This window comes from Notamacropus eugenii, chromosome 6 (assembly GCF_028372415.1).
Source record: "Notamacropus eugenii isolate mMacEug1 chromosome 6, mMacEug1.pri_v2, whole genome shotgun sequence".
Lineage (NCBI taxonomy): Eukaryota > Metazoa > Chordata > Mammalia > Diprotodontia > Macropodidae > Notamacropus > Notamacropus eugenii.
In genome coordinates this window covers 300391516-300417848 of record NC_092877.1, presented here as the reverse complement: position 1 = coordinate 300417848, position 26333 = coordinate 300391516, and the positions used below count along the sequence as shown (strand labels likewise).

Sequence of the window (26333 nt, the reverse complement as noted above, 5' to 3'; positions counted from 1 at the left end):
TATATAAGCAGGGACAAAACTTGCGTCAAAGTCTGCACTTAACTCTGCATGGTTCTGATCCATGTGTCCTTTCCTGGATAAAGATACAAGTCTGGCTCCCTAACTGGGAAAGATTATTAAATGACAAGGTTTTTTAACATGTTAAGTCATGGGGACTGAGAAGATTATATGGTGCATGGTTAATAAGTAGTGTAACTAAAGTAAACTATGTGGAATAGGGTCTGTGGAGTTGCTATACTTATTATTGAGAGGTAGGATTGCATGGTGGTTAGAGTACTGAAACCAAAAAGACCGAAGTTCAAATTCTTCCTCTGATATTGCCTAGTTATATGATCATGGACAAGTAATTAACATTTCTGAGTCTCCATTTCCTTGTCTGTAAAATGGGAGATCAGGTGTGTGAAATGTCTTGTGAACTTTAACGTGTGTAGAGATACCAATGATCATTAGTGCATATCGTTGACATCAGAAGAGCTTGAAAAGGTCAGAAGCTAAGGATACTCAAGGAACGCTGCCTTACCTAAGGTGCAGCTACAGAAGGACTTGTCTCAAGTAGTCAGCAGCTGGTGTGTGAGACGATTAAAATAAGAATGTAAACATCTTGTGAAAGTACTGGTAGCAACATCAACAATGATATATGAATGTTGACAAATCAAAGGTATTGGGGACATCTGAAGAAAGGATATACTGAGGCTTTCCTTGGCATAAACATAAAAGCCATTAATAGTCTACCAGAAAAAGTAAGCCCCAACAAGGCTGACAGATTCTGTGCTTAGGGAGATATTTAAGTGGGAAGAAGAAAGCCATATATTTTGAGTTGTAATGATTACTCAACTCAACCGTGTTGAATGGTTCTTATAACTATTAGAACTGGTCAGTCCTGTCTGTTAAGTTATCATTGTAAGTGTCAAGGTCCTTCAGTCTCAGACACTGGTTGCTGTTCTTTGTTTTTGAAGAGGACCAAAATGACATCACCATGATAAGGTGAAGTTTCAGTGTGTCCAATTGAACAATATGAGCTCAGAATGCTCTACCACAGGTTGGGCACAGATTGTCCGTGTGAATATTTGGGGTGGGTACTCCAAATTTGTGCATCCTATGTTTACTTTGTGCTATCTCAATTCTGCTTTGCTCATAGAGCCCAGCACCTTTCTGACGTGGGCACGCTATGCTGAGCAGTCCTATGCCAGTGTCTCCCACAATCAAATCCAAAGTTCTTGAGAGAGACCTTGAGAGTGTCCTTGTATCACTTCTTCTGACCACCATGTGATTGCCTGACCCATGTGAGTTCTCCATAAAATAGTCTTTTTGGCAAGAGTACATTTTATATTCAAACAATATGGCCAGCCCATCAGAGTTGCATTCTCTGAAGCACAGTTTGAATGCCTGGCAGTTGAACTCAAGCAAGGACTTCAGTGTCTGATACCTTATCCTGCTAGGTGATCCTCAGAATCTCCCTAAGACAATTCAAATGGAACTCAGACACTGACATGCCCTAAGGAAGAGGGGATGACTCAGAAGAACATGATTACCATTGATCTTTTGATATATTCATTATTTCCAGTTCCTTTGGTTTTCTCTGTGTATGAGACTGCTGGGAATCTAGAAACATGGCCTGATTCAAAATTTTCATCTTTTAAACAGATTAAATAAAACACTTCAAGGATACACAAAGCATAAAGCAAAGTCACAGGGATGAGCACCCAGAGAGTTTACAGTGTTTCTACTCTACTATGAGGTTGGTTACTTTTTCCTTTTCTTTCAGTGTTGGAGAAATAATACTGTGAGGTTCTCTACATCTAGTATCATCAGAAGAAGTTTTGTAGATTTTGCTTTTCAATCTTTTTATATCTTGGCTATCTGCAGCCCACGTGTGGGAAAGAGAGAGATGACAGTAGTTATTTGCTTCATGACACTTTCACCCTAGCTTAGCTGCACTGCCTTCCATATTGGGCTAACAGGACACTACTGCTATTGCAATGCATCTGTTGAATTTATACTGCACAGGTTATCCAAAAATACAAGTGCATCTAGTCTGTTAAGGATTTATTTATATCTCACGTACTTAGCAAGCTGTGTATCATATAGATTATTGTTTTACTATCATTATGATCATTATCATTATTTCTTCTCTCTGAAGAAATGTACAATTTCATTCTTTTGAGGACACCCCCTTTAATTTAGCTTTTGAAACTTTCATTTCCATTTTGAAAAAGAATCCCTTCACACTGGGCAAATTCAACACTTGAAAAATAAGTACATTAGTGCTTTAAGAACTTTAAGTTCTTTTCCTTCACAATCTCTAAATTGTGAGTTCTTTGGGGAAACTGGCAAACCTGTTAGCCATCAGACCACAGTTTATATAGCAGCACTTCAAAGATTTAAAGAAAATTAAGTATGTGCTTTATCTTAAACCTTCTGAAAGATGTTTGAGGCTTTTACCCATCTGTTGGATCCTGCCTCAATCACGTTCATTGAAAGAGTTTCAATTAAGCCATTGCAGATAAAGGATTAAGTAGGCACTAATCAAAATTTCATCTGCAGAAAAACGGCAATTTGAAATCACCTTCCTTTTTCATCAGCATAGAAGCAAGAGATTATTTTTCATATTCTGCTTCCACATCCTGTAGGCAGTGAGGGATCACCATGAATAGTGGCACCTGTACCCCCATTCCCTGGGTGAAAATCTAAATATCCTTGAGTTTGATTGGCATTTCATATTTTTTAACAGGAATTGCTGGAATTATGCATTCTCTAAATACTCTAGCTGAGCAACCCCTAAACAGTCACCAGATTAAACTACTCAGGTGATTGGTTTGCTCTCTGATTAGTGTTGCTACCTTTCTCTAGTGACTTGACATCTGGCATCAACTAAGCAGAGACAGTGTTAGGGCCTGGATCTGTCATTTCATTGACATGGGAAAATCCCAGATGAGGAAACTCTCTCTACAAATACAGATTGACACCTTCTCTGCAGCTTACGGTATTTAAAAATCATGTACAGCATGGAAAGGTCTAACAACTTTACCAGGCTCACACACCCAATATGGATTGGAGGTGGTACTTGGACCTAGATCTTCTTAGATCCCAAGATAGCTCTCTATCCACTACACCAAGCCTGCCAAGTAAATGTGGCTTGAAATGCCAAACTGAAGAACACCCAAAAGGAAGTGGAGGTAGGGACAAGAAACAAAAGGAAGGAGAGACATTTTTACCAGAAAGAATTAATTATACCTATTATAAAAAATGTTCTCAAGTCATTAACAAATTATGTAGATTGACAAATGTTAAAAGAAGTTTTCCAAGCCTGATTGTGCCAACAAAGCTTTCTACCTGTTTAGTTCAGAGTGTTAAGTGGCCTCCTATAACAGAAAAATAAAGTCTTTAGAGAAAAGAGGTGGTAGGGTGAAGTGTGAAAGTTGTGGTCTGTCTGTTGGTTGGAGGAAGAGACATTTTGTTACCCCATCAATCTCAAAGCTGCCAGAATAATAGCTAACATTCATATAGCTTTTGAAGGTCTACAAAGCACTTTACATGTAGCATCTCATTTGAGGTATATAGAGTACCAAGGGTATATATCCTAGTGAGGCAGGAAAAAAATCTCTTAGAAATGGAGATTCAACAAATATTTCCCCTCATATTTTCTTACTGAAACACTACGATAGGCCAAAAAAAAAAATGAGGAAGGGATTTAGGAGTTCTGTTAAGTAATGATGGCCAGGTTCTTAATGCTATTACTATAAGTAACCAGTATCCCAGCTCCTTCTGGCTTTAGATATGCTAAACTAACTTATTATGGCCAGAACCTATATGAAGTTCCATCTCTACTGGGGAAAAGGGAGGATAGGTGCTATAATAGGATATGCATAGAGGAAAGGGATAAATAGAATATTGCTTCCTAGATCCACTGCCAATTAATATTATATAGTCATTTCTTTCTCTTGCTCAGACCATCAGTGTGTCCACGTTGCCTTTGTGAAGAAAAAGAAACCCAAATCCAAAAAATCTCTTTGGCTTAGCATTTAAGACCCTACATTATTTGACTCCAACCTGCCTTTCTACCTAATTTCTTATTATCCCTCTTTACAAATTCTATGTTGCAGAAAAACTAGCCTGAACTCACCCTTCTGTGCATTTACACAAGCTGCTTCTATCTCTATATTTTTATTTCTATTTTTCCAAATCCTCGAGCTCCTTCTAAGCTCACCTCTAGTTTCTGGAAGACTTCTGCAAAGACTTACTTATCTTATTCTTTTAATTGTTAATTTTCTCTCTCTCTTCTATTGGCTTTGTGTTTACTCATTTGTATGTATGTGTTTTATCATACTACCCCCCCCCCCCCCACACACACACCATCACTACCACCATCACCACCACCTCTGTTCCTGTAATTTCCACTTCCCCAGTGGAAGATTGTGAGTACAGGAAATATTTCTTTTTTCTTTTCTTTTCTTTCTTTCTTTTTTTTTCTTTTTCTTTCTTTCTTTTTTTTTTTTTTGATAATGCACTTGCTCTACTTTCTATCTGCTATGATTTAGCAGGGAGGAGGAGGAGGAAGGAAAGAGGAGGAGAAGAAGAAGGAGAGAGTGGCTGGACTTTGCTGAGGAGGATGGAAGGAAAGTCAAGGGAACAGAGAAGGAAATGACAATAGCCTTGGGGTTGTTCAAAGACTGGAAGAGATGAAAAAGGGATAATGGTGCTAGTATGCCTGGCTGTGTTTTTACCTTGGCTGCTGGACCAGAGTTGGGAGACCTCTTGGGAGATCTCTTTCCCTATGAGGAACAGCAGGAAAACTGAGTATGAGCTAAAAAGTAGTGGTATTGGGAGCTAGCCTTTCTTGGTAGCCCCAATGTTTGGCTCAGTGCCTAGAACATAGTAAATACTTAATAAGCACTTGCTGTCTTACTGTTGAATAATGGGTGTAGAGCATTCCAGGTAGTAGGAAACAAAAGTGAGGAGAAACCATCATCTAAATCCAGTTTGTCAGTGGTTAACCTCAAGTAGGACTCAGAGATAACTGAGCCATCAGAACACAAGTTCATCCAGATAAATATTAACCATCTTGAAGGCCACGAGTGGAACAACACCAAGGAAAGTTGACTAGTTCTCAGTGGGAACAGCTGCCAGGAAGGCTGAGACTACATATTTGAAATGTGTCTAAGACCTCTTTCCTGGATTTATTGGAGACTTAAGTCTGGTAAGAGACTGAAGGTAAATAGCTCATATACTTGTTGATGCCTCATTATGTTTTGATTATATTCCTTTATTTTTGTTTTGTCATGATTTGTAAAAAAGATTGCCTACATTTAAGACACGTTTATATAGTTGACTCCATTAAACCATGCTCTCTTGAGTGTAATTTATTGAAATAGACAAGCACAGTGAGGAGGTTAGAACTTTCTTAGTGAATGGAGGCTTAAGTCAAGATTCTGATTAGACAAATGCACATTGAACACATACCCTTAGAATAACAAGGTGAACAGCTTTCACTCACAAAAGCCCACAGCTGGTGGACAGAAGGGGCAGCTCTCTGAGAACCATAGAGACTGACATTTCAGTTCGAACAGTTTTCATGCTGAAGTTGGGAGTGCCAGCTTCCGGATTCCTATCACTAAAAAAGGGTCAAGTAACTATAAAAAACACCCACTGGGGATTAACTTTTTGTTAACTTTGAATTAATTTTTCAAGGATCCTCAACATTTTGGTGTGATGTGGACCCCTCTGGAAATCTTGAGGAATCTATGGACCCATTCTCAGAATAATGTTTTCAAATGCATGAAATAAAATGAATGGGATTACTAAGGAAACAAATTGTATTGATTTAGAAAATATTTTTAATAAATAAGTTTACAACCCCCAGGTTAATGAGCCTTTCTCTAATGTCCAGAACAATGCCTTGCTCTGGTAGATGTATAATAGCCATTTATTGAATTGAACTAAAATGAAACATTTCTGAGTAAAATCAAAGGAACTAGAGTTCCATCTCATTGGTTTTCTAAAATTTAGGGTTTTACTCCTTTTCTTTATCTATTCACTTGCAAGTCATGACATCACCTTCCTGATACCATGGTCCTCTATGAAAATGAAGAACAAACCACAACAACCTATTATTTTCATGGTCAAGAGAGCTCCCAGTGAGGAAACACTGTCAATGCAGATGGACGGTTGTCCTGCAACATATTTCTGTTTTGGCCACAAACCCAGAGGGTCTTTCCCTCCAGATTGATTTTATTTAACTACGTAAAAAGGCCATTCTCTGCCTTTTTTCTTATTAAACCTTAATCACTGAATGGGCATTGCCTCTGTCAAACTAGATCTTAGCTTGAAAAGGCTAAGGTTCCCCACTGCACCCTGGGTCATATTCAGTTGAGTTGATCTATACCTGTCCACTGGATCCAGATGGCTCCAGAGGAGAAAGTGAGACTGATGACTGCACAGCCCTCCCTCACTTAAATCCAATGTTGTTAGACAGTTGCTGGGGACACTGGGAGATTGTGTGATTTATCCATTGTCTCATCAAAGGTATGTGTGAGAGGCAGACCGTGAACTCAGGTCTTTATAACTCCAATGCCAGCTCTCTCTAGCCTCTACTCCATGCAGTTTCTCCCTACTAGCATCATTACCATTTTTTTATGAAACTAGTTGGTTTCTTCCTTTTCTTCCGTTGACAAAGAACATGAATATTGTTTCTATAAATAGTTGACTTTTTCCCTTTGCAATTCATCCCTCCTACACCTGTAGGTTTCATTTGCTCTCACTGAAGTGGAAGAGTATAGTTGTTTTTTACTTCTCCCTTTGCTCCTGCCTCTGTAATGCCATTTTCATTTTTTTTTTTTGGAGGAAACTGTGAGAGGATATGGAAACGTTAGTAAATTTAAGAAAACAGAAGATAGAATTGGCATCAATTTCTTTTTCTTCCTGTCATGTCCTGATGGGTGTAGACCTGTAGAGGACGATGTGGTTATGATATGTTAAGAATTCCAGTTAAAGATACTTATATGAAATTTTTAAAAAAGATAGCTTGAAGATGTTGGACAGATAAGGAAAAAGTCCATCAGCATAAAATTTCATATAGAATCCTGGGAAGCTGAAGAACCAATTGTGGGCAAGGTCTATGAAGATGGAGGAGAGAGGTTCCTTTATGAAGTAAAATAGCTGATAGAACCATGAAATGAAGCTCTACCAAAGGAAATCCACACATAAGCACATTTTCTTACAGATTTGACAGTTGATACACAAGTTGAGTCGGTACTTGAAGACAAGGTATTTTGTTCCTCCCTCTTAAGAAAAGAACTAAAAGATAATTACTAGCTGCAAAGAGTAGGGAAGATGCTGCATGTAAAGCTTCAGCAAATTGTCTTTTAATAGGTTGAGTTTTTTTCATTGCTATTGGATGATTAGCTTTTTTTTTGGTTGGTTTTTGTTTTCACCTTTCTTTGTATCCAAGTGCTTAACATGGTACCTGCACATGAAAAGAAAGTTCTTTAAAAAGTTGACTGACTGACTTACAAATGAACATTTTTAAGAATATTTTTTTTTTGCTCCCTCTGCTTATATTGGGGTTTCATAGTTCTTAGGGTAGGGAGTCTTTTTCCCATGCCCTAGTTCCCAATATTCCCTCTTTCGACTCACTTAGCTTAAGTGAAACTAACATTGTGATCCAGCCTCTTAAAGAAACTTAAGAAGGTTTAGGACCCGTCACTCTCCTCAGACTTCCTTACTTGCCTCACAACCATTTGCACTACCTTATGGTTGTCTTATCCTCCACATATGAAGATAACACTCTTGATCTGCCTTCAGTAGAACATTTGTTTTGGATTATTATTCAACTCCATTAATGGGGATGAATTTTATCTGAGTCTTGTATACTCTCTTACCCCTCTCTTACCTGACCAGGTCAGATCAAAGATCATTCATTACAGCTACAGGTGAAGTGGTGGATATCATGGTGATCCTAGAGCCAGGAAGACCTGAGTTCAAATCCAGCCTTAAACCCTTAACAGCTGTATGATCCTGGGCAAGTTGTTTAGCCCCTGTCTGCTAAGAGAATTGAGGATTTTTAGAATAGCAAGTGGTAGTACAAATTGAGTAAATCACACTGATTCCATCTTCTGACTCAGTTCTGGAGCTAGCTCAGTTTCCTTTCTATTCAATTATGGGTCTAGTCCAATTTCTGTCTTGTAAGAAAACTGCATTCAGTTGTGGTAATTGTAAGAGGACTTTGTTGCTTTGTTTGAACCTAGCCCTGCATGGCTGGGAAGCTAGACTACCTCTACCCACTGCTTAGAGATCCCTAACTAAGGACAGGTTACTCTGACCAGAGACCTGGTCAGATACAAAGGTTGATTCAAGGAATTTTCTCACAATTATACATTTCAAGAAACCTATGCCTTATCTGAAAACCTGTCTCATACTCATCCACCAGTTATTGTTTCCATATTCCTTTGACTGTTTACAGATACTTGGGGGGAGGGAGACACTTCTTTTTCTGATTCTAGAGAATTGTACCTGTTCACTCTCCCCCTCCCAACTTGGAAAATCCCTAATCTTTCTTCCAATTAGAAATTGGATTACCTACTGTGTTATGCTGGGTTTTTTTTTTTATTAATTATTTGTAATGTATAAAAATCTGTCTTTCCCTGTATTGGGGATCCAGCCTAAAGCTGAGGAAGTAGGTCTGGTCCCAATTTGTTAGGCAATTGGCATGTATTGCTTAATAAATTGGTATACTCAGATACTCAAACCTTTGTTTGCTCAGTCCTTTCATCTTGCACCTTCTACATTGCCTTAGTGACCTCAATTGTAAAACCAGGATAATAAAAATCACCTACCTCCCAGGGTTGTTGTGTTGGTAAATGAGGGTAAAATGAGATAATATTTTAAAACACTTTGAAAATCTTGAGCTGCATACAAATGCTTTGTAGTTCTTGTTCAGTCATTTCATTCATGTTTGACTCTCTGTGATCTCATTTGGGTTTTTCCAGACAAAGTAGTTGTTGACCATTTCCTTCTCTAGCTCATTTTACCAATGAGGAAATAGAAGTGATTTGCCCAGGGTCACACAGCTAGGAAGTGTCTGAAGCTGAATTTGAACTCAAGTTTTCCTGACTCTAAATCATGGCACTCTATCCACTGTGCCACCTCATGGCCCAATTTATTATTTATTATCACTATTATTATCCAATAACAGGGGTCTAAAGAAAAGCTAAGTAGCCTTTAGAGTAATTGAACCAGTGTTAGTTTCATTACACCTGTGAGGAACTGCCTTTCTCCCTAATCTTAGTTCCTCCCATTGTTGACAAGTGTAACTAATAAACTCCCCCTATAAGAGATCTTTCCTCCTAGACCCATCTCCAGTCCATTCTGACTGTGGACAGGACCTATATAGGAAGCTCAGGCTTACCTATTCAAACTCTTTGACTGAGTTCTTCATCCTTTGTCCAGTTTTGTCTTTGACTGAATCCTTAATGTTTTTCTCCCATCTCCTAGTCTAAGTTCCTGATCAATTCACAGTAGCAGACCTCCTATATTTTAGGATCTGAACCTTACTTTCCTTAGAGTGACTGCTTCTCTTTGTGTTAGTTGATTTATCTAAACATACTCATATGGTGCCTAGAAGTATACCACCTGATGGCTTTTTCCTACTGTAATTGACTTCTTTGAACTTAACCTCTGACCCATCTGGCATTCCAAATTCATTGTGTGTGGTACCTTCTGACCATCTCTGTCCCATATTAATGTGGCCATACCACATTTTAGTCATCTAAAGTAATTTGGCTACAACTTTCTCTGCCACATTCTTTATTTATTTATCTGTTTATTTTTAGTTTTCAACATTCATTTCCACAAGATTTTAAGTTCCGAATTTTCTCTCCATCTCTCCCTTCCCCCTACCCTGAGATGGCATGAATTTTGATTACCCTTTTCTCCAGTCTGTCCTCCCTTTTATCATCCCCCCTCTTATCTCCCTCCCATCTACTTTCTTATCTTTATATTTTATTTTCCAGTTGCATGTAAAAACAATTATTTAACATTTATTTTTAAAACTGAGTTTCAAATTCTCTCCCTTCTTCTCTCCCCACCCACTCTCATTGAGAAGACAAGCAATTCATTAGAGGTCATAAATATGCAGTTCTGCAAAACACTTCCATAATAGTCATGTTGTAAAAGACTAACTGTATTTCCTTCCATCCTATCTCATCCCCCAATTATTCTCTTTTCTCCTTTGACCCTGTTCCTTTACAAAATTGTTTCTGACTACCCCCTCCCCCAATGTATCCTCCCTTCTATTATCCTCCCCTCTTGTCCACATCCCTCCTACTTTTCTGTATGGTAAGATACCCAATTGAGTGTATATGTTATTCCCTCCTTAAGTCAAATCCAATGACAATAAGATTCACTCATTCCTTCTCATCTCCCCTTTCTTCCCCTCCATTGTAAAACCTTTTTCTTGCCTATTTTATGTGAGATAATTTACCTCATTCTATCTTTCCCTTTCTCCTTCTCTCAATATATTCCTCTCTCACGTCTTAATTTTATTTTTTTGATATTATCCCTTCATATTCAACTCACTCTGTGCCATCTATCTATCTCTCTATCTATCTATTTATCTATCTATCTATCATCTATCTATTTCCTCCAACAACCCTAATATTGAGAAAGGTCTCATGAGTTACAAATATCATCTTTCCATGTAGGAGAGTAAATAGTTCAATTTTAATAAGTCTGTTATGATTTCTCTTTCCTGTTTATCTTTTGATACTTTTCTTGATCATTGTATTTGAAAGTCAAATTTTCTATTCAGCTGTGGTATTTTTATCAAGAATGCTTAAAAGTCCTCTATTTCATTAAATATTCATTTTTGCTCTAAAGGATTATACTCAGTTTTTCTGGGTAGGTGATTCTTCGTTTTAATCCTAGCTCCTCTGATCTCCAGAATATCATATTCCAAGTCCTTCAACCCTTAATGTAGAAGCTGCTAAATTTTGTGTTACCCTGATTGTAGTTCCATAATACTCAAATTGTTTCTTTCTGGCTGCTTGTAATATTTTTTCCTTGACCTGAGAACTCTGAAATTTAACTACAATATTTCTAGGAGTTTTCCTTTTGGAATCTCTTTTTCAGGAGCTGAGCAGTGGATTCTTTCTATTTCTATTTTACCCTCTGGTTGTAGAATATCAGGGCAATTTTCCTTGATAATTTCTTGAAAGATGATTTCTAGGCTCTTTTTTTGATCATGGCTTTCAGGTAGTCCAATAACTTTTAAATTATCTCTCCTGATCTATCTTCCAAGTGAGTAGTTTTTCCAATGAAATATTTCACATTGTCTTCTATTTTTTTCATTCTTTTGGTTCATTCATTTCTTATAAAGTCATTAGCTTTCATTTGCTCCATTCTAATTTTGAAGGAATTATTTTCCTCAATGAGGTTTTGGACCTCCTTTTCCATTTGGCCCATTCTGCTTTTTAAGGCATTCTTCTCTTCATTGACTTTTTGGACTTCTTTTGTTATTTGGCCTAGTCTGTTTTTTAAGGTGTTATTTTCTTCATTATTTTTGGGAGGGGGTCTCCTTTAGCAAGCTGTTGACTCAATTTTCATGATTTTCTTGCATCACTCATTTCTCTTCCCAATTTTTTCTTTATTTCTCTTACTTGATTTTTCAAAATCCTTTTTGAGCTCTTCCATGACGTGCAACCAATTCATATTTTTCTTGAAGGCTTTTGATGTAGGAGCTTTGATTTTGTTTTCTTCTTGTTGTTATATGTTTTGATCTTTGTCACCAAAGTAAGATTCTATGGTCTGAGTTCTTTTACGATGTTTACTCATCTTCCAGCCAAATACTCAACTTTCTAACTCTTTGTCAAGGTAGGACTCTGCTTCCATTGTGGGTGGGGGTGGGGGTAGGTGTTATGTCCCAGGTTTCAGGGATTTTGTATCAGCCACTTGATCTTCCACCATCCGTGGCCCAGAGTTCTGGAAGCAGTCTTTGCTGTTGTTGCTGCTGCTACTCTTGGCTACCACAGCCACACAAACCCCGACCCCTGCCACTGTTCTGGGGCTGGGGCCAGACCCAGACAGACTGCTTGTTCCCCTTTCACCCAGGTCCCAGAGAGCTTTCCAAATGACCTTTTTAGCATTTGTGGGTTAAGATGTCTGGAAACTGCCACAGCTGCCAATGATTCAGTCCCCTAGGGCCTGCTCCAGCCTGTCTGCACCATTGTGGCCCACAGAGCACTATGCTCTTCTCCCTGCCCAGTGCAATAGACCTTTCCTGTCAACTTTCCAGGTTGTCTTAGGCTGGGGGTTTCTTTCACTCTGTCATTTTGTAGCTCTAGAATTTGTATAGAGTCATTTTTGTAGGTATTTAGCTTTGTGGGAGAGCTCAGGGAAGTCCCTGCTTTTAGTCTGCCATCTTGGCTTTGCCCCACTCTGCCATGTTCTAAGCAACTCACTGCTGTCCTATCTAGTCCCTATTCTTTCTCATTCATCCCTATCTCTTCTCCAGTGGAGACCAAAGAAAATATGTGCCATACCTAAAGCATGTCATCATCAGTGCAACTCTTTAGAGGCATCCTTGGTTCCTGAGGTGATCTCAGTTCCTTCTTTATTTGGCTATATGAAAGTCATGATAAAGATCACCAATCCATTCTTGATTGCTATTGTTAACTGCTGGTGCTTGGGCTATTTAAATGGAGAAGGGGATGTGGGAAAAACCTGCCTAGCTTCAGTCAATGGGGATGATCCATCATTTGGTCATGAACTGAGGGATTGGCTTCCTATCATTGACATACTGTGGACCCTTATTAGGGGGAAAGACTTCTGTTCACAGAATGGGGGTCAAGTTCCCTTTCCCTCCAAACTGACTTCTTCCAGTCAGAGCTTACAATATAGGCAAATAGTGTCACATCTCATATCTTCATTGGAATATGAAGACTCAATGAGGAATCAATATGAGTAGTACTTGAACCTGAAGTAAGAGGCTGGGTTTCTAACATTGGTCCCTTAGTCTTGCCTCATCCCTTTCCATAGAGAACTTAGGTTGCCCTTTTCTCACTTTTCCTCTTGCTCTTGGACTTCCAAGTTCATTGGATGGTCAGGGCTCTACATGGATTTTTCCGGTTTTCTTAGTTGTGGGCTGCTAAGGAGGTTAGGGTTTGGCTTCCTTTTCATTCCTTTTCTTTTCTTTCCATTCTGGTGGCCCAGGAGAGCTCTAAACTGATCCAAGTTCTTCTTAGTGTAATATATCACCTCGTATCAGGTAAAGAGTAGAGAGAAACCTGGCTTCAATCTCCCTCCTATGCTGTCTCTCATGAAAGTCATATGGATGCAGGCTATATTTGCCTAACTAAGCCTAGAAAAGATAATCTAGTACTATCCACTTTATAGAAATAATTGTTTGCCTTATATTTTTAGAATTATTATTAAAGGTTTTGTTTTTATTAGTTAGAAGTCAATACTGATAGATTTGTACATTGTTGATATATGTTGATGACCCAAATTAGCTCTTAATACCTTTCCCCTTCCCTCCTTCTCTCTCTCATACATACATACACACACAAAAAGCTACAGATATATTTTTCTATGTGCATATGCACATATATGTGTATATGTATGCGTGTAGAGATTATAAAAAGAGAACTTACTTCCATAAGTATACATATATTCTCTATATATGTATTATTCATGCATACATCCACACACAGTATCGAATTATTTTGTGAGTTCACCTTTACTGACACACTAAGGCCAAAACCAGAGATTCCAGCAATCCTGGTACCTTAATAGAATTAGGAGTGTAATAGACTCACAGTAGGAGGGAATAGAAGGCTCCCTCTGTCCTTAGAAATCCATGTTCATTAACAGCTACCAGTTACTAACTGGATTGGAAACAACTTGAAAAGCTATCCTGATTCAATTACCCTCTTAAAGTTGCTCTCAATTTCTTTATCTTAGGATTCTTTATTAAACTCCTAGAAATATTGTAGTTAAATTTCAGAGTTCTCAGGTCAAGGAAAAAATATTACAAGCAGCCAGAAAGAAACAATTTGAGTATTATGGAACTACAATCAGGGTAACACAAAATTTAGCAGCTTCTACATTAAGGGTTGAAGGACTTGGAATATGATATTCTGGAGATCAGAGGAGCTAGGATTAAAACGAAGAATCACCTACCCAGAAAAACTGAGTATAATCCTTTAGAGCAAAAATGAATATTTAATGAAATAGAGGACTTTTAAGCATTCTTGATAAAAATACCACAGCTGAATAGAAAATTTGACTTTCAAATACAATGATCAAGAAAAGTATCAAAAGATAAACAGGAAAGAGAAATCATAACAGACTTATTAAAATTGAACTATTTACTCTCCTACATGGAAAGATGATATTTGTAACTCATGAGACCTTTCTCAATATTAGGGTTGTTGGAGGAAATAGATAGATGATAGATAGATAGATAGATAGATAGATAGATAGATAGATAGAGAGATAGAGAGATAGATAGAGAGATGGCACAGAGTGAGTTGAATATGAAGGGATAATATCAATCAATTAAAAAGTATTCGCTAATTACTACCTATCAGGCAATGTGCTAGGCATTGGGGATACAGAGAGAAAAAGAAATACTTGCCTGCAAGAAGCTTACAACATAGTCTGGGTAGGTGACACTTAACATGTAGTATTATTAATATAATTTTATGAGGAAGACACTAGCAATTGAGAGAACTATAAGACTTGATACAGAAAATGACTCCTGAAATAAGCCTCAAAGGAAGCCACAGATTTTAAGATAGGGAGATCGGGAGAGAATACATTCCAGACAGGGGGACTAGGCAGTCAGTGTGAAAACACAAAAATGAAAGACATAGTATGAATAACAGTAAGAAGGTCCATTTCATGGCACGAAGTGAAATAATGTATAAGACTAGAAAGATGATAGAATGAGGACAAGTTCTAAAGGATTTCAAATACACACAGAGCAGTTTATATTTGATCCTACAGATAATAAGGAGTCATTGAGATTTATTGAGTAGAGGAAGGATATGGTCAGTACTGAGCTTAAAGAAAATAATTTTGGTTGTTGTATGAAAGATGAATTTAAGTAAAGAGAGACTTGATTCATGGAGAAACAATTAGGAAGCTATTGAATTGAAGAGAGGTGAACCAGAGTGGTGCTTCTGGGAGTGAAGATAAGGGGTGGATATTGGAGATGTTATGGAGGCAGACACAACAAGATTTGGCAACTGATCATATATATGGAGAGAATGAAAATGAAGAGTTAAGAATGATACCAAGGCCTCAAACTTTGGTGACTGTCAGAATACTGGGATATTCAATACAAATGGGAAAGTTTTAAAGGAAAAGATAGTAACTCGTTTGGGACATACTACATTTGATATGTCTATGTGACAACTACTTTGAAACATCCAATAAACAGTTCATGGTGTATGGCATTGGAACTCAGGAGAGACACTTGGGTTGAATCTACAGATCTAAGCAGTCCTCAATACAGAGAAGGAAATTAAATCAACAGGAGCTGCTGAATATAACCATAAGAAAGACTGTGGAGAGAAAAGAAGAGGGGGGCCAGGGCAGAAACTTGGGCTACACCCACATTTATGATATAAACTATGATCCATCAGATGAGAGTGAAAAGGTATGGTCAAATATGTCAGTAGAGAAGACAAGAGAACAATGTCTTGAAATAGAGAGAGGAGAGAGAATTCAGTAAGACAGGGCAGTCTGCACTATCAAGTGCTGCAAAGAGGTCAAGAAGGATGAGGATTGAGAAAAAAATAATCAGATTTAGTGACCAAGAGATTGTTGTAATTTGGAGGGAGTAGTTCAGTTGAATTACAAAGTTGGAAAACAGAAGGAAAAGGACCTATGAGTTGGAGGGGAGGAGGTGGGTGAGGAGAATAATTCAGGGTTGGGATTTGATAAGTTATCATCAATGGTAAGATAGGGGAGCAAGGGAATCAAGAGTAAAAGATTTCACAGAGTTGAATTGATTCATTAAAACATCAAGACTAGAAAGGGAGGAAAGTAAAACCAGGGCAGGAACAAACCCAGATAATTATTGAGATCTAAGGTGATAGTGAAGTGAGGACTAAGAATTGGTTAATGAAATGTATAGCATGGAAAAATATAGAAGGCTAAAATATGATCCTATAGGGGAATGTCAGAGTTCTTAAACATGGAGCTATTCGAGGGAACATCACATTGTATATTGAAGTCCTTTAGTATGAAGGCATGATTTAGGGCCCACAAGAAACCCAAGGAAGAATCGAATTCTCCATATAGAACTGAAAAGAACATTGGACCTGTAATCAGGAAGATCTAAATTCATATCTTGCCTTAGATGCTTACTAGCCATGTGACTTTAATTTCCTAATTTGTAAAAAATCAGGACAGTAGCACCTATCTTCCAAGGTTGTATTCCAAGGATAAAATGGGAAAACATTTGTAAAAGGCTTTGTAAACTTAAAAAATGTGTCTGTTGCCACTGTCTTTGTTATAGGGAGAAGAATGGGCCAATAGACAGCAACAGCGATGATCTGGATTGCGTAATGGTCTTATATAGTGACTAGGTTGCTGAGTAATGATGGCAGAAGAATTTGGAAATGGTAGTGGAAAAAAAGAGTATTCTAACTCTTCCTCTAGGACTAGTGTGTTGAGGCATACAAGAAGGTGTACTCATTACTAGAAAATGTGGTCAGAGGTAGTCTCACTAGGGGGCAGTAAGCTCTCTTTCAGTTCCAGTAGGTAGAAAGAGCACAAAGTCTAAAAGGAAGACAAATCTGTTAATTACAGGAAAGGAATTCCAGAGGGCAATGGGGTTGGGGAGGAGAATAAAACTGAAGAGGTAAGGTTGGATGGGGTAACACTGAGGTGGTTAAAAGTGAGAGAAGGGGCCTTGGGTTTTGGCAAAAGAAAACTTTGCTAGTCATAATAGAAGAGTCCAGGCAAAGTAGCAGTAGATGGGAGCTGATGATGTCAAGTGGCTAGAATGTTCTACCTTGGGCTTTTCTGGTAGTATGAATCATTAACCAGTTTAGACTGACCCATTTCTTTATGGTTTACAAAATATTTTACACATATTATATCATTTTATCCACCCAACAGTTCTGTGTAGATAGGAAATGCAAATAGTATTATCCCTTCTTTGTAGATGAGGACACTCAGGCTCTAAGTGGTTGTGGTCTCCTCAAGGTTCATGAAACCAGTAAGTGGTAGCTGTGACTCCCAGTTAGGTAACTTTTCCATTACACAAAGTGAGTGTTGAAAGACCTGCCACCACAGCCTCTTCATAGCTCTATGTATGAGACTTCCCTTCGAGAGTTAGTATGAAGAAATATGGCACGCAAATCCTTTCCTGATTTCTCCAGTTGTTACTCTCTCCTTCCTCAAGGTATCATCTATTGACTAACCTATGAATGTCCTATATCCCAACAGTAGAATATTAGTCCATTGAAGGTAGGGACCATTTTGGCTTATCATCTTTGTATATGCTCGTTATAGTAGGTGTTCAATAAAAGCAAATCAGACCGAATTATAGCATTTTGTGGTGGGCAGAATGTCCCTTTTCAAATTTGATCAAATATGGCCATTCTGATTATGTGTCACCAACAAAGCATAGCTAAAGTGTTCTGGGTGCCACAGGGCAGGTGAGTATGTGTGTAGGGAGGGTGGGATTGTCTTTTTTTCTCAGTTTCAAAATAAATTGTACTTAACACCCTAACAAGGGTCTGGTCACATTTTTATGAAAGAGCCATAATCAAATACCTGTGCTGAGGACAGAGTTCCAATTTCAATCACTCACTAGACCGGAGGAACAAGTGTACTCATACAAAGGAATAAGGACCGAAGTTGTGTCCTCTCTCTCAGAGGAGGGGTGGCCTCCCAAATACAAAAGGGATATCACATTTAAGTCCTATTTGTGCCAGGCACATGATCACATTGATACCAACTGGCATTTTAAATAAGGGCCTGTCCCTCTTCATTGTGGTACTTTTTCTTGTGGATGGGTTCTATTTTGGTTTTTGTCAAATATTGTAAAAATGTAGCATTTCATATCTTCTGACGATGATCTTGACACCACATTTTCCTGTTTTATAAACAATTTACAGTGTGGTTTGTTTAGTGGAGAGGAAGCATTTCTGTGAGATGTCTGGGTCATATGCGCCCATTTTTGATGAAGTCGCAATTCTGTCAGCCGGTGTCCTAAATTGAGTTAAGAAGACCTCTGAAACTGTTCAAGCATCTCTTTAGAGATGAACTTATTTTTTCAATCCTTAGTCTTGTAGATACTGAAAAAATTCAAATAATTTAGGGAGGGATGGGGAACTTGTGGCCTCAAGGCCACATGTGGCCCTCTAGGTTCTCAAGTGTAGCCCTTTGACTGAATCCAAACTTCACAGAACAAATCCCTTTAATAAAAGGATTTGTTCTATAAAATGAGGACTCAGTCTAAAGGCCACACCCAAGGACCCAGAAGGCTGTATATGGCCTCAAGGCCACAGGTTCCCCACCCCTGAAAATTTTAAGGAAAGGTTAATCTGAATTCAGTAAAATTCTGAACTATTCTGTTTTTAAAATGTAATTTAATTGCTTCGAGGTACTCAGGTACTTGGATTAAAGGAACAAAGAATAGATTTTCTCAGGAAAGTCTTTTTAATAGTCAAGAATGACATCCTTGTTCTATCCATTGTTTGAAAGTAAGCTTTTGTTTTCAAAATGCTTGAGGGTCTAATGTGACAGAAAAGGAAAATGACAAACATTGAAGGGAATATGGGAACAGTGGGACACAAATGCACTCCTGGTAGAATTGTGAACTGATCCAACCATTCCGGAGAGCAATTTGGGACTATGTCCAAAGAGCTACCAAACTGTGCATACGCTTTGATCCAGTAATCCAGCAATGCCATAACTAGGTCTGTAGCCCAAAGAAATTTTTTTGATATTGTTTGAATATAGACTGAAGCATGCTATTTTTCACTTTTTTTCATTTTTTTCTTTAATTTGAGTCTTCTTGTGCAAAATGACTAATATGGAAATGTTTTACATGAGTACGTATGTATAAACTATATCTGATTGCTTATTGTCTCAGGGAAGGGGGAAGGGAAGGAGAGAGAGAGAGGAATAGGATATGGAGCTCAAAACTCTGAAAAGAACAAATGTTAAAAAACGTTTTAACATGCAATTGGGGGAAATAAAATATATTAAAAGAAAGGTGCACAAGCAAAATGAAAAACTTTAAAGTTTAGAAAGGGGATTGTCAAAATAATGACAAAACTTTAAAGTTAGAAAAAAGTGCTTTCCACATAATAAAAAATAAATAAAAAGAACCTATTTATCCAAAAATTTTGTAGCAGCTCTTTTTATGGTAACAACAAATTAGGAATTGAGAGGATGCCCATCAACTGCTAAAGGAAGGGCTGAGCAAGTTGTGATATATGATTATGATGGAATACTATTGTAGTATAAGAAATGATAAGCAGGAGGCTTTCAGAAAAACCTGGAAAGATTTACATGAACTGATGCAAAATGAGGTGAGCAGAACCAGGAGAGCATTATACACAGTAACAGCAATATTGAACAAACAATAAAATGATCCAAGACAATTTCAAAGGACTTATGATGAGAAATGCTATCTATCTCTACAGAAAGAATTTATGGAGTCTAACTATAGATGGAAATATATATTTTTCAACTTTACTTGTGGTTTTTGGAGGGGTCTGTGTTTTCTTTCACAATGCGATTAATATGGAAATGTTTTGCATGACTGCACATGTATAATCTGTATCAAAATGCTTACCTTCTCAGTGAGGAGGGGGTGAATCAGGAGAAAGAATTTTGAATTCAAAATTTCTAAAAATGAATGTTAAAAATTGTTTTTTACAAGCAATTGGAAAAAAATTTACAAAAATGCTTGAGGGTACTAAAAAAGATTTTGGATACAACCTAAAATTTTTCCTTGAAATTTTATACTCATGGAAACATGGAAGCATCAAAACTGAAAAAAAATCTTAAATTTCATCAAGTTCAAGTGAAATCACACTCAAATTAAAAGGGGCTACTATTACAAACCCATTGTACGTAAGGATCTCTGTGAGCTGCATATTGACTGAGAAAACTATATTAACATTATTTATGTCCTCTTGTATTTTTATTTGTTTTGTTGGATGTTTCCCAGTGATTGGGTTGTCCTTAGAAGTACTACAGGCTACATTTTTGACACCTCTGATATAGTCCACCTTGCTAATTTTTATTAAGAAATTTCTGTCTGGAGAGGATGCACATCTTGCTCAAGGTCTTAATAAGTAAGTAAATTCATAGATTTGGAACTTAAGGGACCTCTGACATCATCTAGTTCAGTCTCTTTGCTTTATAAATAAGGAAAATGAAGATCAGAGAGGTTAAATAAGTTGCCCAGAGGCACACAAGCCATGTGTGCCAGAGACAAGATTTATACCCATGTCTTCTAATTCCAAATCCAGTCTTCACTGCAGCCCAACCTCTTGATTCCAAATCCAGCATTTTTCCCCACTAAGTTGTGCTTGCCCCTAAGTGGTAGAAACAGAACTAACACACAGATCTAGACTCCCAGAAATTGTATTTATACTTCTATTTCACTTTGTAAATCCAGCATAGAATCATGGAACCTGATGATAAGGATCAACCTTGGAGAAAACATCTAGGCCAATCTTTTCAATTTATGGAGGAGAAAACTGAGCTACAGGAAAATAAGAGGATCCCTGCTAATTAACTCGTAACAAAACCAGGATTTGAACCTAGATCTGCTGTCTCTTAGTGCATCTCTCCATTTCTATGTTGCCTTCATCTTTCATAAAGAATATAAAGGTAAATCTGTTTTTTCATCATTTCATGGGAGTTGCTTAAGATGAGCTCCTTAAGAAGAGATACTGAGAAGTTAAAAATAATGACAATGAAAACAATAACAGTAAAACAAACCCCATGTGGGCATATAGAAGATGGTTAGAATATTATAAATGAACTTTAACATCTGCTTATGTTTGGTTATTTTTAACTATGCATATGATTTCATTGGGTTAGGGAATTTTTGATGAAGAAACTCCTTCTATTCATGCAGTCTGGCACCCTCTCTGAAACTGATATAGTCATAGAGAATTGCCTAGCACTCTGAGAGCTTAAGTGATCTGCTCCTGGTCACACAGCCATTATAATAACAGTAATAGTAATTAATAACAATAGCTAGCATTTATCTAACTCTAAAGGCTTGCCAAGCACTTTACATTTCTGACCATTTGATCCTCACAACAATTCTGTGAGGTAGGAGCTATTATTACTATCCCGCATTTTACAGATGAGTGAACAAAGGCTGAGAAGTGTGATTTGCCCAGATAGCTAGCATAAGTCTGAGGCATTATTTGAAGTTTGTCTTCCTGACTACTGACTCCAAGAATAACCGTTATCTCTTATGCTATGCTGTCTCTCATGTTTAAAAAAATCTACTATATCGGGGGGGCGGAGACAAGATGGTGGAGTAGAAACACACAAATACGCTAGCTCTGAACCTACAGCCCATGAAATATCTGTAGTAAAGAGCTGCCAATAAATTCAGGAACAGGAGAAGCCACATAACAGCAGAGCGGATAAGATTTCTGTTCCAGAGGGACCTGCAAACCTCTCGCAAAAGGTCCGTCGGAGCCCAGCCCAGCCCTGCCCCGGCCCCATCACCAAGAAGAGAAGATCCGAGCGGACTTCAGGGATGGGATCTCCAGCGGCCACGCAGGTCCCTCCACCCACAGGTGACGGGGGTCGGTGAGAAGGTTTCTTTGGTGGGTCAAGAGGGGAGTGGGGTGCCCCCATACTCAGGCCCCCTCAGGAGGCAACAGCGGAGGCAGAAGCAGACCAAGGCTCCCCAAGCAGGCAGGAGCCCGGATCCATTGTTGAAGGTCTCCACATAAACCCCCTGAGGAAACTGAGCCAGTGAGGTGGCCCTGCCCCCACCTGAGCACCTAAACATAATCTCACACTGAATAGCAGCCCTGCCCCCGCCCAAAGCCCTGAGGCTGGGAAGCAGCATTTGAGCCTCAGACCCCAAGCGCTGGCTTGGAGGATCAGGAGGCAAGGTGGGTGTGAGGAGAATATTCAGAGCTCAAGTCACTGGCTGGGAAAATGCCCAGAAAAGGGAAAAAAACCAAGACTATTGAGGGTTACTTTCTTGGTGAGCAGGTTTCTCCTCCCCTCCCTTCTGATGAGAAAGAGCGGTGCTAACCGTCAGAGAGAGACACGGAAGTCAGTGCTTCTACATCCCAGCCCACTCAATGGGATCAGTTCTGAGAAAAGGCCGTAAAGAGCGCAAAAAATTTTCAAAATTATGTTAGAGAGGTGGAAGAAAATCTGGGAAGGGCAATAAAAGACTTGCAAGAAAAGTATGAACAACAGATCAGATCCCTGCTAAAGGAGACCCAAAAAAATGCTGAAGAAAATAACACCCTGAAAAATAGGCTAACTCAATTGGCAAAGGAGGTTCAAGAAGCCAATGAGGAGAAGAATGCTTTCAAAAGCAGAATTAGCCAAATGGAAAAGGAGATTCAAAAGCTCACTGAAGAAAATAGTTCTTTCAAAATTAGAATGGGACAGATGGAGGCTAATGACTTTATGAGAAACCAAGAAATCACAAAACAAAACCAAAAGAATGAAAAAATGGAAGATAATGTGAAATATCTCATTGGAAAAACAACTGACCTGGAAAATAGATCCAGGAGAGACAATTTAAAAATTATGGGCCTACCTGAAAGCCATGATCAAAAGAAGAGCCTAGACATCATCTTCCATGAAATTATCAAGGAAAACTGCCCTGATATTCTAGAACCAGAGAGCAAAATAAATATTGAAAGAATCCACTGAGCACCACCTGAAAAAGATCCAAAAAGAGAAACTCCTAGGAATATTGTGGCCAAATTCCAGAATTCCCAGGTCAAGGAGAAAATATTGCAAGCAGCTAGAAAGAAACAATTCAAGTACTATGGAAATACAATCAGGATAACACAAGATCTAGCAGCTTCTACATTAAGGGATCGAAGGGCATGGAATAGGATATTCCAGAAGTCAAAGGAACTAGGACTAAAACCAAGAATCACCTACCCAGCAAAACTGAGTATAATACTTCAGGGAAAAAATTGGTCTTTCAATGAAATAGAGGACTTTCAAGCATTCTTGATGAAAAGACCAGAGCTAAAAAGAAAATTTGACTTTCAAACACAAGAATGAAGAGAAGCATGAAAAGGTAAACAGCAAAGAGAAGTCATAAGGGACTTATAAAAGTTGAACTGTTTACATCCCTACATGGAAAGACAATATTAGCAACTCTTGAAACTATTCAGTATCTGGGTACTTGGTGGGATTACACACACATACATGCACATGCACACACTCATAGAGACAGAGTGCGCAGAGTGAATTGAATAGGATGGGATCATATCTTAAAAAAAAATGAAATCAAGCAGTGAGAGAGAAATATATGGGAGGAGAAAGGGAGAAACAGATTGGGGCACATTATCTCTCATAAAAGAGGCAAGCAAAAGATTTTTTTAGTTTGGGGAAAAAGAGGGGAGGTGAGAGAAAAACATGAAGTTTACTCTCATCACATTCCACTAAAGGAAGGAATAAAATGCACACTCATTTTGGTATGAAAACCTATCTTACAATACAGGAAGGTGGGGGACAAGGGGATAAACAGGGTGGGGGGGATGATGGAAGGGAGGGCATGAGGAGGAGGGTACAATTTGAGGTCGACACTCATAGGGAGGGACAGGATCAAAAGAGAGAATAGAAGTAATTGGAAGCAGGATAGGATGGAGGGAAATATAGTTAGTCTTATACAACACAACTATTATGGAAGTCATTTGCAAAACTACACAGATTTGGCCTATATTGAATTGCTTGCCTTCCAAAGGGAAGGGGTGGGGAGGGAAGGAGGAAAAGAAGTTGGAACTCAAAGTTTTAGGAACAACTGTCGAGTACTGTTCTCGCCACTAGGAAATAAGAAATACAGGTAAAGGGGTATAGAAAGTTATTTGGCACAACAGGACAGAGGAGAGGATGGAGACAAGGGCAGAGAGAAATGGTGGAGGAAAGAGCAGAGTGGTGATGGGGGCAATTGGAATGCTTGGTGTTTTGGGGTGGGGGGAGGGGACAAGGGGGGAGAAAATTTGGAGCCCAAAAATTCTGTGAAAATGAATGTTTAAAGTGAAATAAAGAAATAAATTTAAAAAATAAAAAAAATCTACTATATCTATATATAATTTAAACATCATGTATGCATAGTATGCGGGTATGTGTGTGTGCATGTATGTGCACATGCGTATTTCAGTTAATTCTGTTTTACTAACACATCAGCCTGCCTGGATCAGGCCAAGTTTCTCAGGTTTGTCTGGGTTAAATCCCTGAGATTTTTTTCCTTAGGTAGGGTAGGGATCGATAGGGGTTGATCCAGGCTACGTAGAAGCAAAGCCAAGGGAGAAGTCCCAAGGAAAAAGTAGATTTGGGAGACAGCTTGTTTTTATGGTGATTGGGCAGTGATTGGTCAAACTCAAGTTGGACACACAGAGATCTGAGCGGGAAGGAGAAGAGTAGAGAGAACAAAGATCAGAAGAGAGTTATTATAAGTCAAACTCCCCAAAGCCTATAATCCGAGCAGGTGACTGAGGACAGGTCTATGAGCCAGACTAGAATCAGAGGAGGTTGGGAGACAAGGTGGGAATTTAAGCTGAGTTCTCTCTTGGGTGGAAAAAGTGTGGCTGCTCAAGTCCTCTGTTGGAATGCCCATTGTTAAAAGAAAACTATAGCCTTCTTGGCCCAAAAAGAAGTGGTCTTCTTCAGCCTTTAAAAAAAAAAAAAAAAGATCAGTTAAAGTGATGTCTCAAAATTGCTTATTTCTGTAGTTCTCTGAGATAATAGCCAGTGTTTGTATAACACTCAAACATTTGCAAAGTGCTTTACAAAAAATTATCTCACTGGATCCTTCTGACAGACCCGCGAACTATGTACTATTATTGCTCCCATTCAAAATATGAGAAAACTGAAGCCCAGAAAGGTTGCGACTAATCCAGGGTCACACAGTGTCTGAAGCTATAGTTCAACTCAGGTCTTCCTGGCTCTGATGGAGCACAGGTCCAAGTTGAGACCTTTGCCCCTTACCCCAAAAGAGTTTGGGTCCCATTTGTCTAAAGGACCCTGAAAAACCCCACGTTGAAATCTCCTCAAATTTCCCCACTTGATCTGGTGTCCTCTTGAAACCATAAACTTTTCATAATCTCTATGCCCAAATCACTGTTACCTCTGGATTGCCTCTGTCTACTTCCCACCCTTGATCCTATCAAAATTCCATTTTCTTGTTTCCTGGCATCTGACCTCTAGTTACCCCATTCCAATCAAGATTCTCCCTAAATTTGATCTCTTGTCACCCCAGCGTACTAGTCTTTCCCATCAAGATCTTTCCTAGATTTGACCTCCAGTCAACACTAGTCACTTCCATCAAGAACCTCCCTAGACAGCCCCTACTCCTCCAGACACCTCAGACTACTTGGCTACTCCAAGATCTCTCCCTCAGTCTTTCTGTATATAAGATCCATCTTTTTTCCATGAAAAAGCTCAGATTCAATCTGGCTCAGATTCAGTCTGGCCCGTTTGTCAATACAAATATAATACAAATGTTCTGATTCCTTAAGAGTCTACCCAATATGGTGGATTTTTAACAAACTTTATTTTTCTTTGGCTGAAAGAACCTTGAGTCAAATTCATTCAGGCAAGACTCTCTTGCTGCTATTTTGAGGTCTCAACACCCCTACACCTCAACAGGTCTAGGTCCAGGTCTCTTGCCCAATGTTCCATCTAGCTGCCTACCTGAGATAGATCTGAAATAGTCCTACATCTTTGGGGGGCCAGGAGAGGGCTATAGGATTGAGATATGTAACTGTATACAGTGTGTCTTGTCTGCCCTATCCCTCCCCCACACCTCAACCTCCAAATCCTTGCAGTATTTCCTTATCCAATTCTTCCACCAGAGCCTTAACTCTAGGCTCTTGGCACTAACCATTTTATAAACTATAACATAGAGGAAAAGAGAAGAACACATCTAAAATCTGATCATCTAGAAATGACTGAACAACAATAACAAAAGAGAGGAAAGAAGTAAAAGACAGAAGAAATAGCTAGAAGGCTCCTCATGGTATGGTCAATAGAGTGTTGGATGCAGAGTCCTGAAGACTAAAAGTTTGTCTCCTCCTTGGCTCACCAACCTGAGTTCAAATTCTGCCTGTCATTAGCTAACTGACCCAGGGCAA

The 26333-nt window shown here is 38.6% G+C and overlaps 1 long non-coding RNA gene across 1 annotated transcript in view; it reads left to right on the top strand.

Moving 5' to 3' along the window:
- LOC140509641 (uncharacterized) overlaps positions 1-26333 on the top strand; it is an 89255-nt gene that overhangs the window by 14408 nt on the left and 48514 nt on the right. The window contains exon 2 of the long non-coding RNA XR_011968855.1: positions 1645-1738. This is a non-coding gene — a long non-coding RNA (uncharacterized lncRNA). The remainder of the gene's footprint in view (positions 1-1644; positions 1739-26333) is intronic.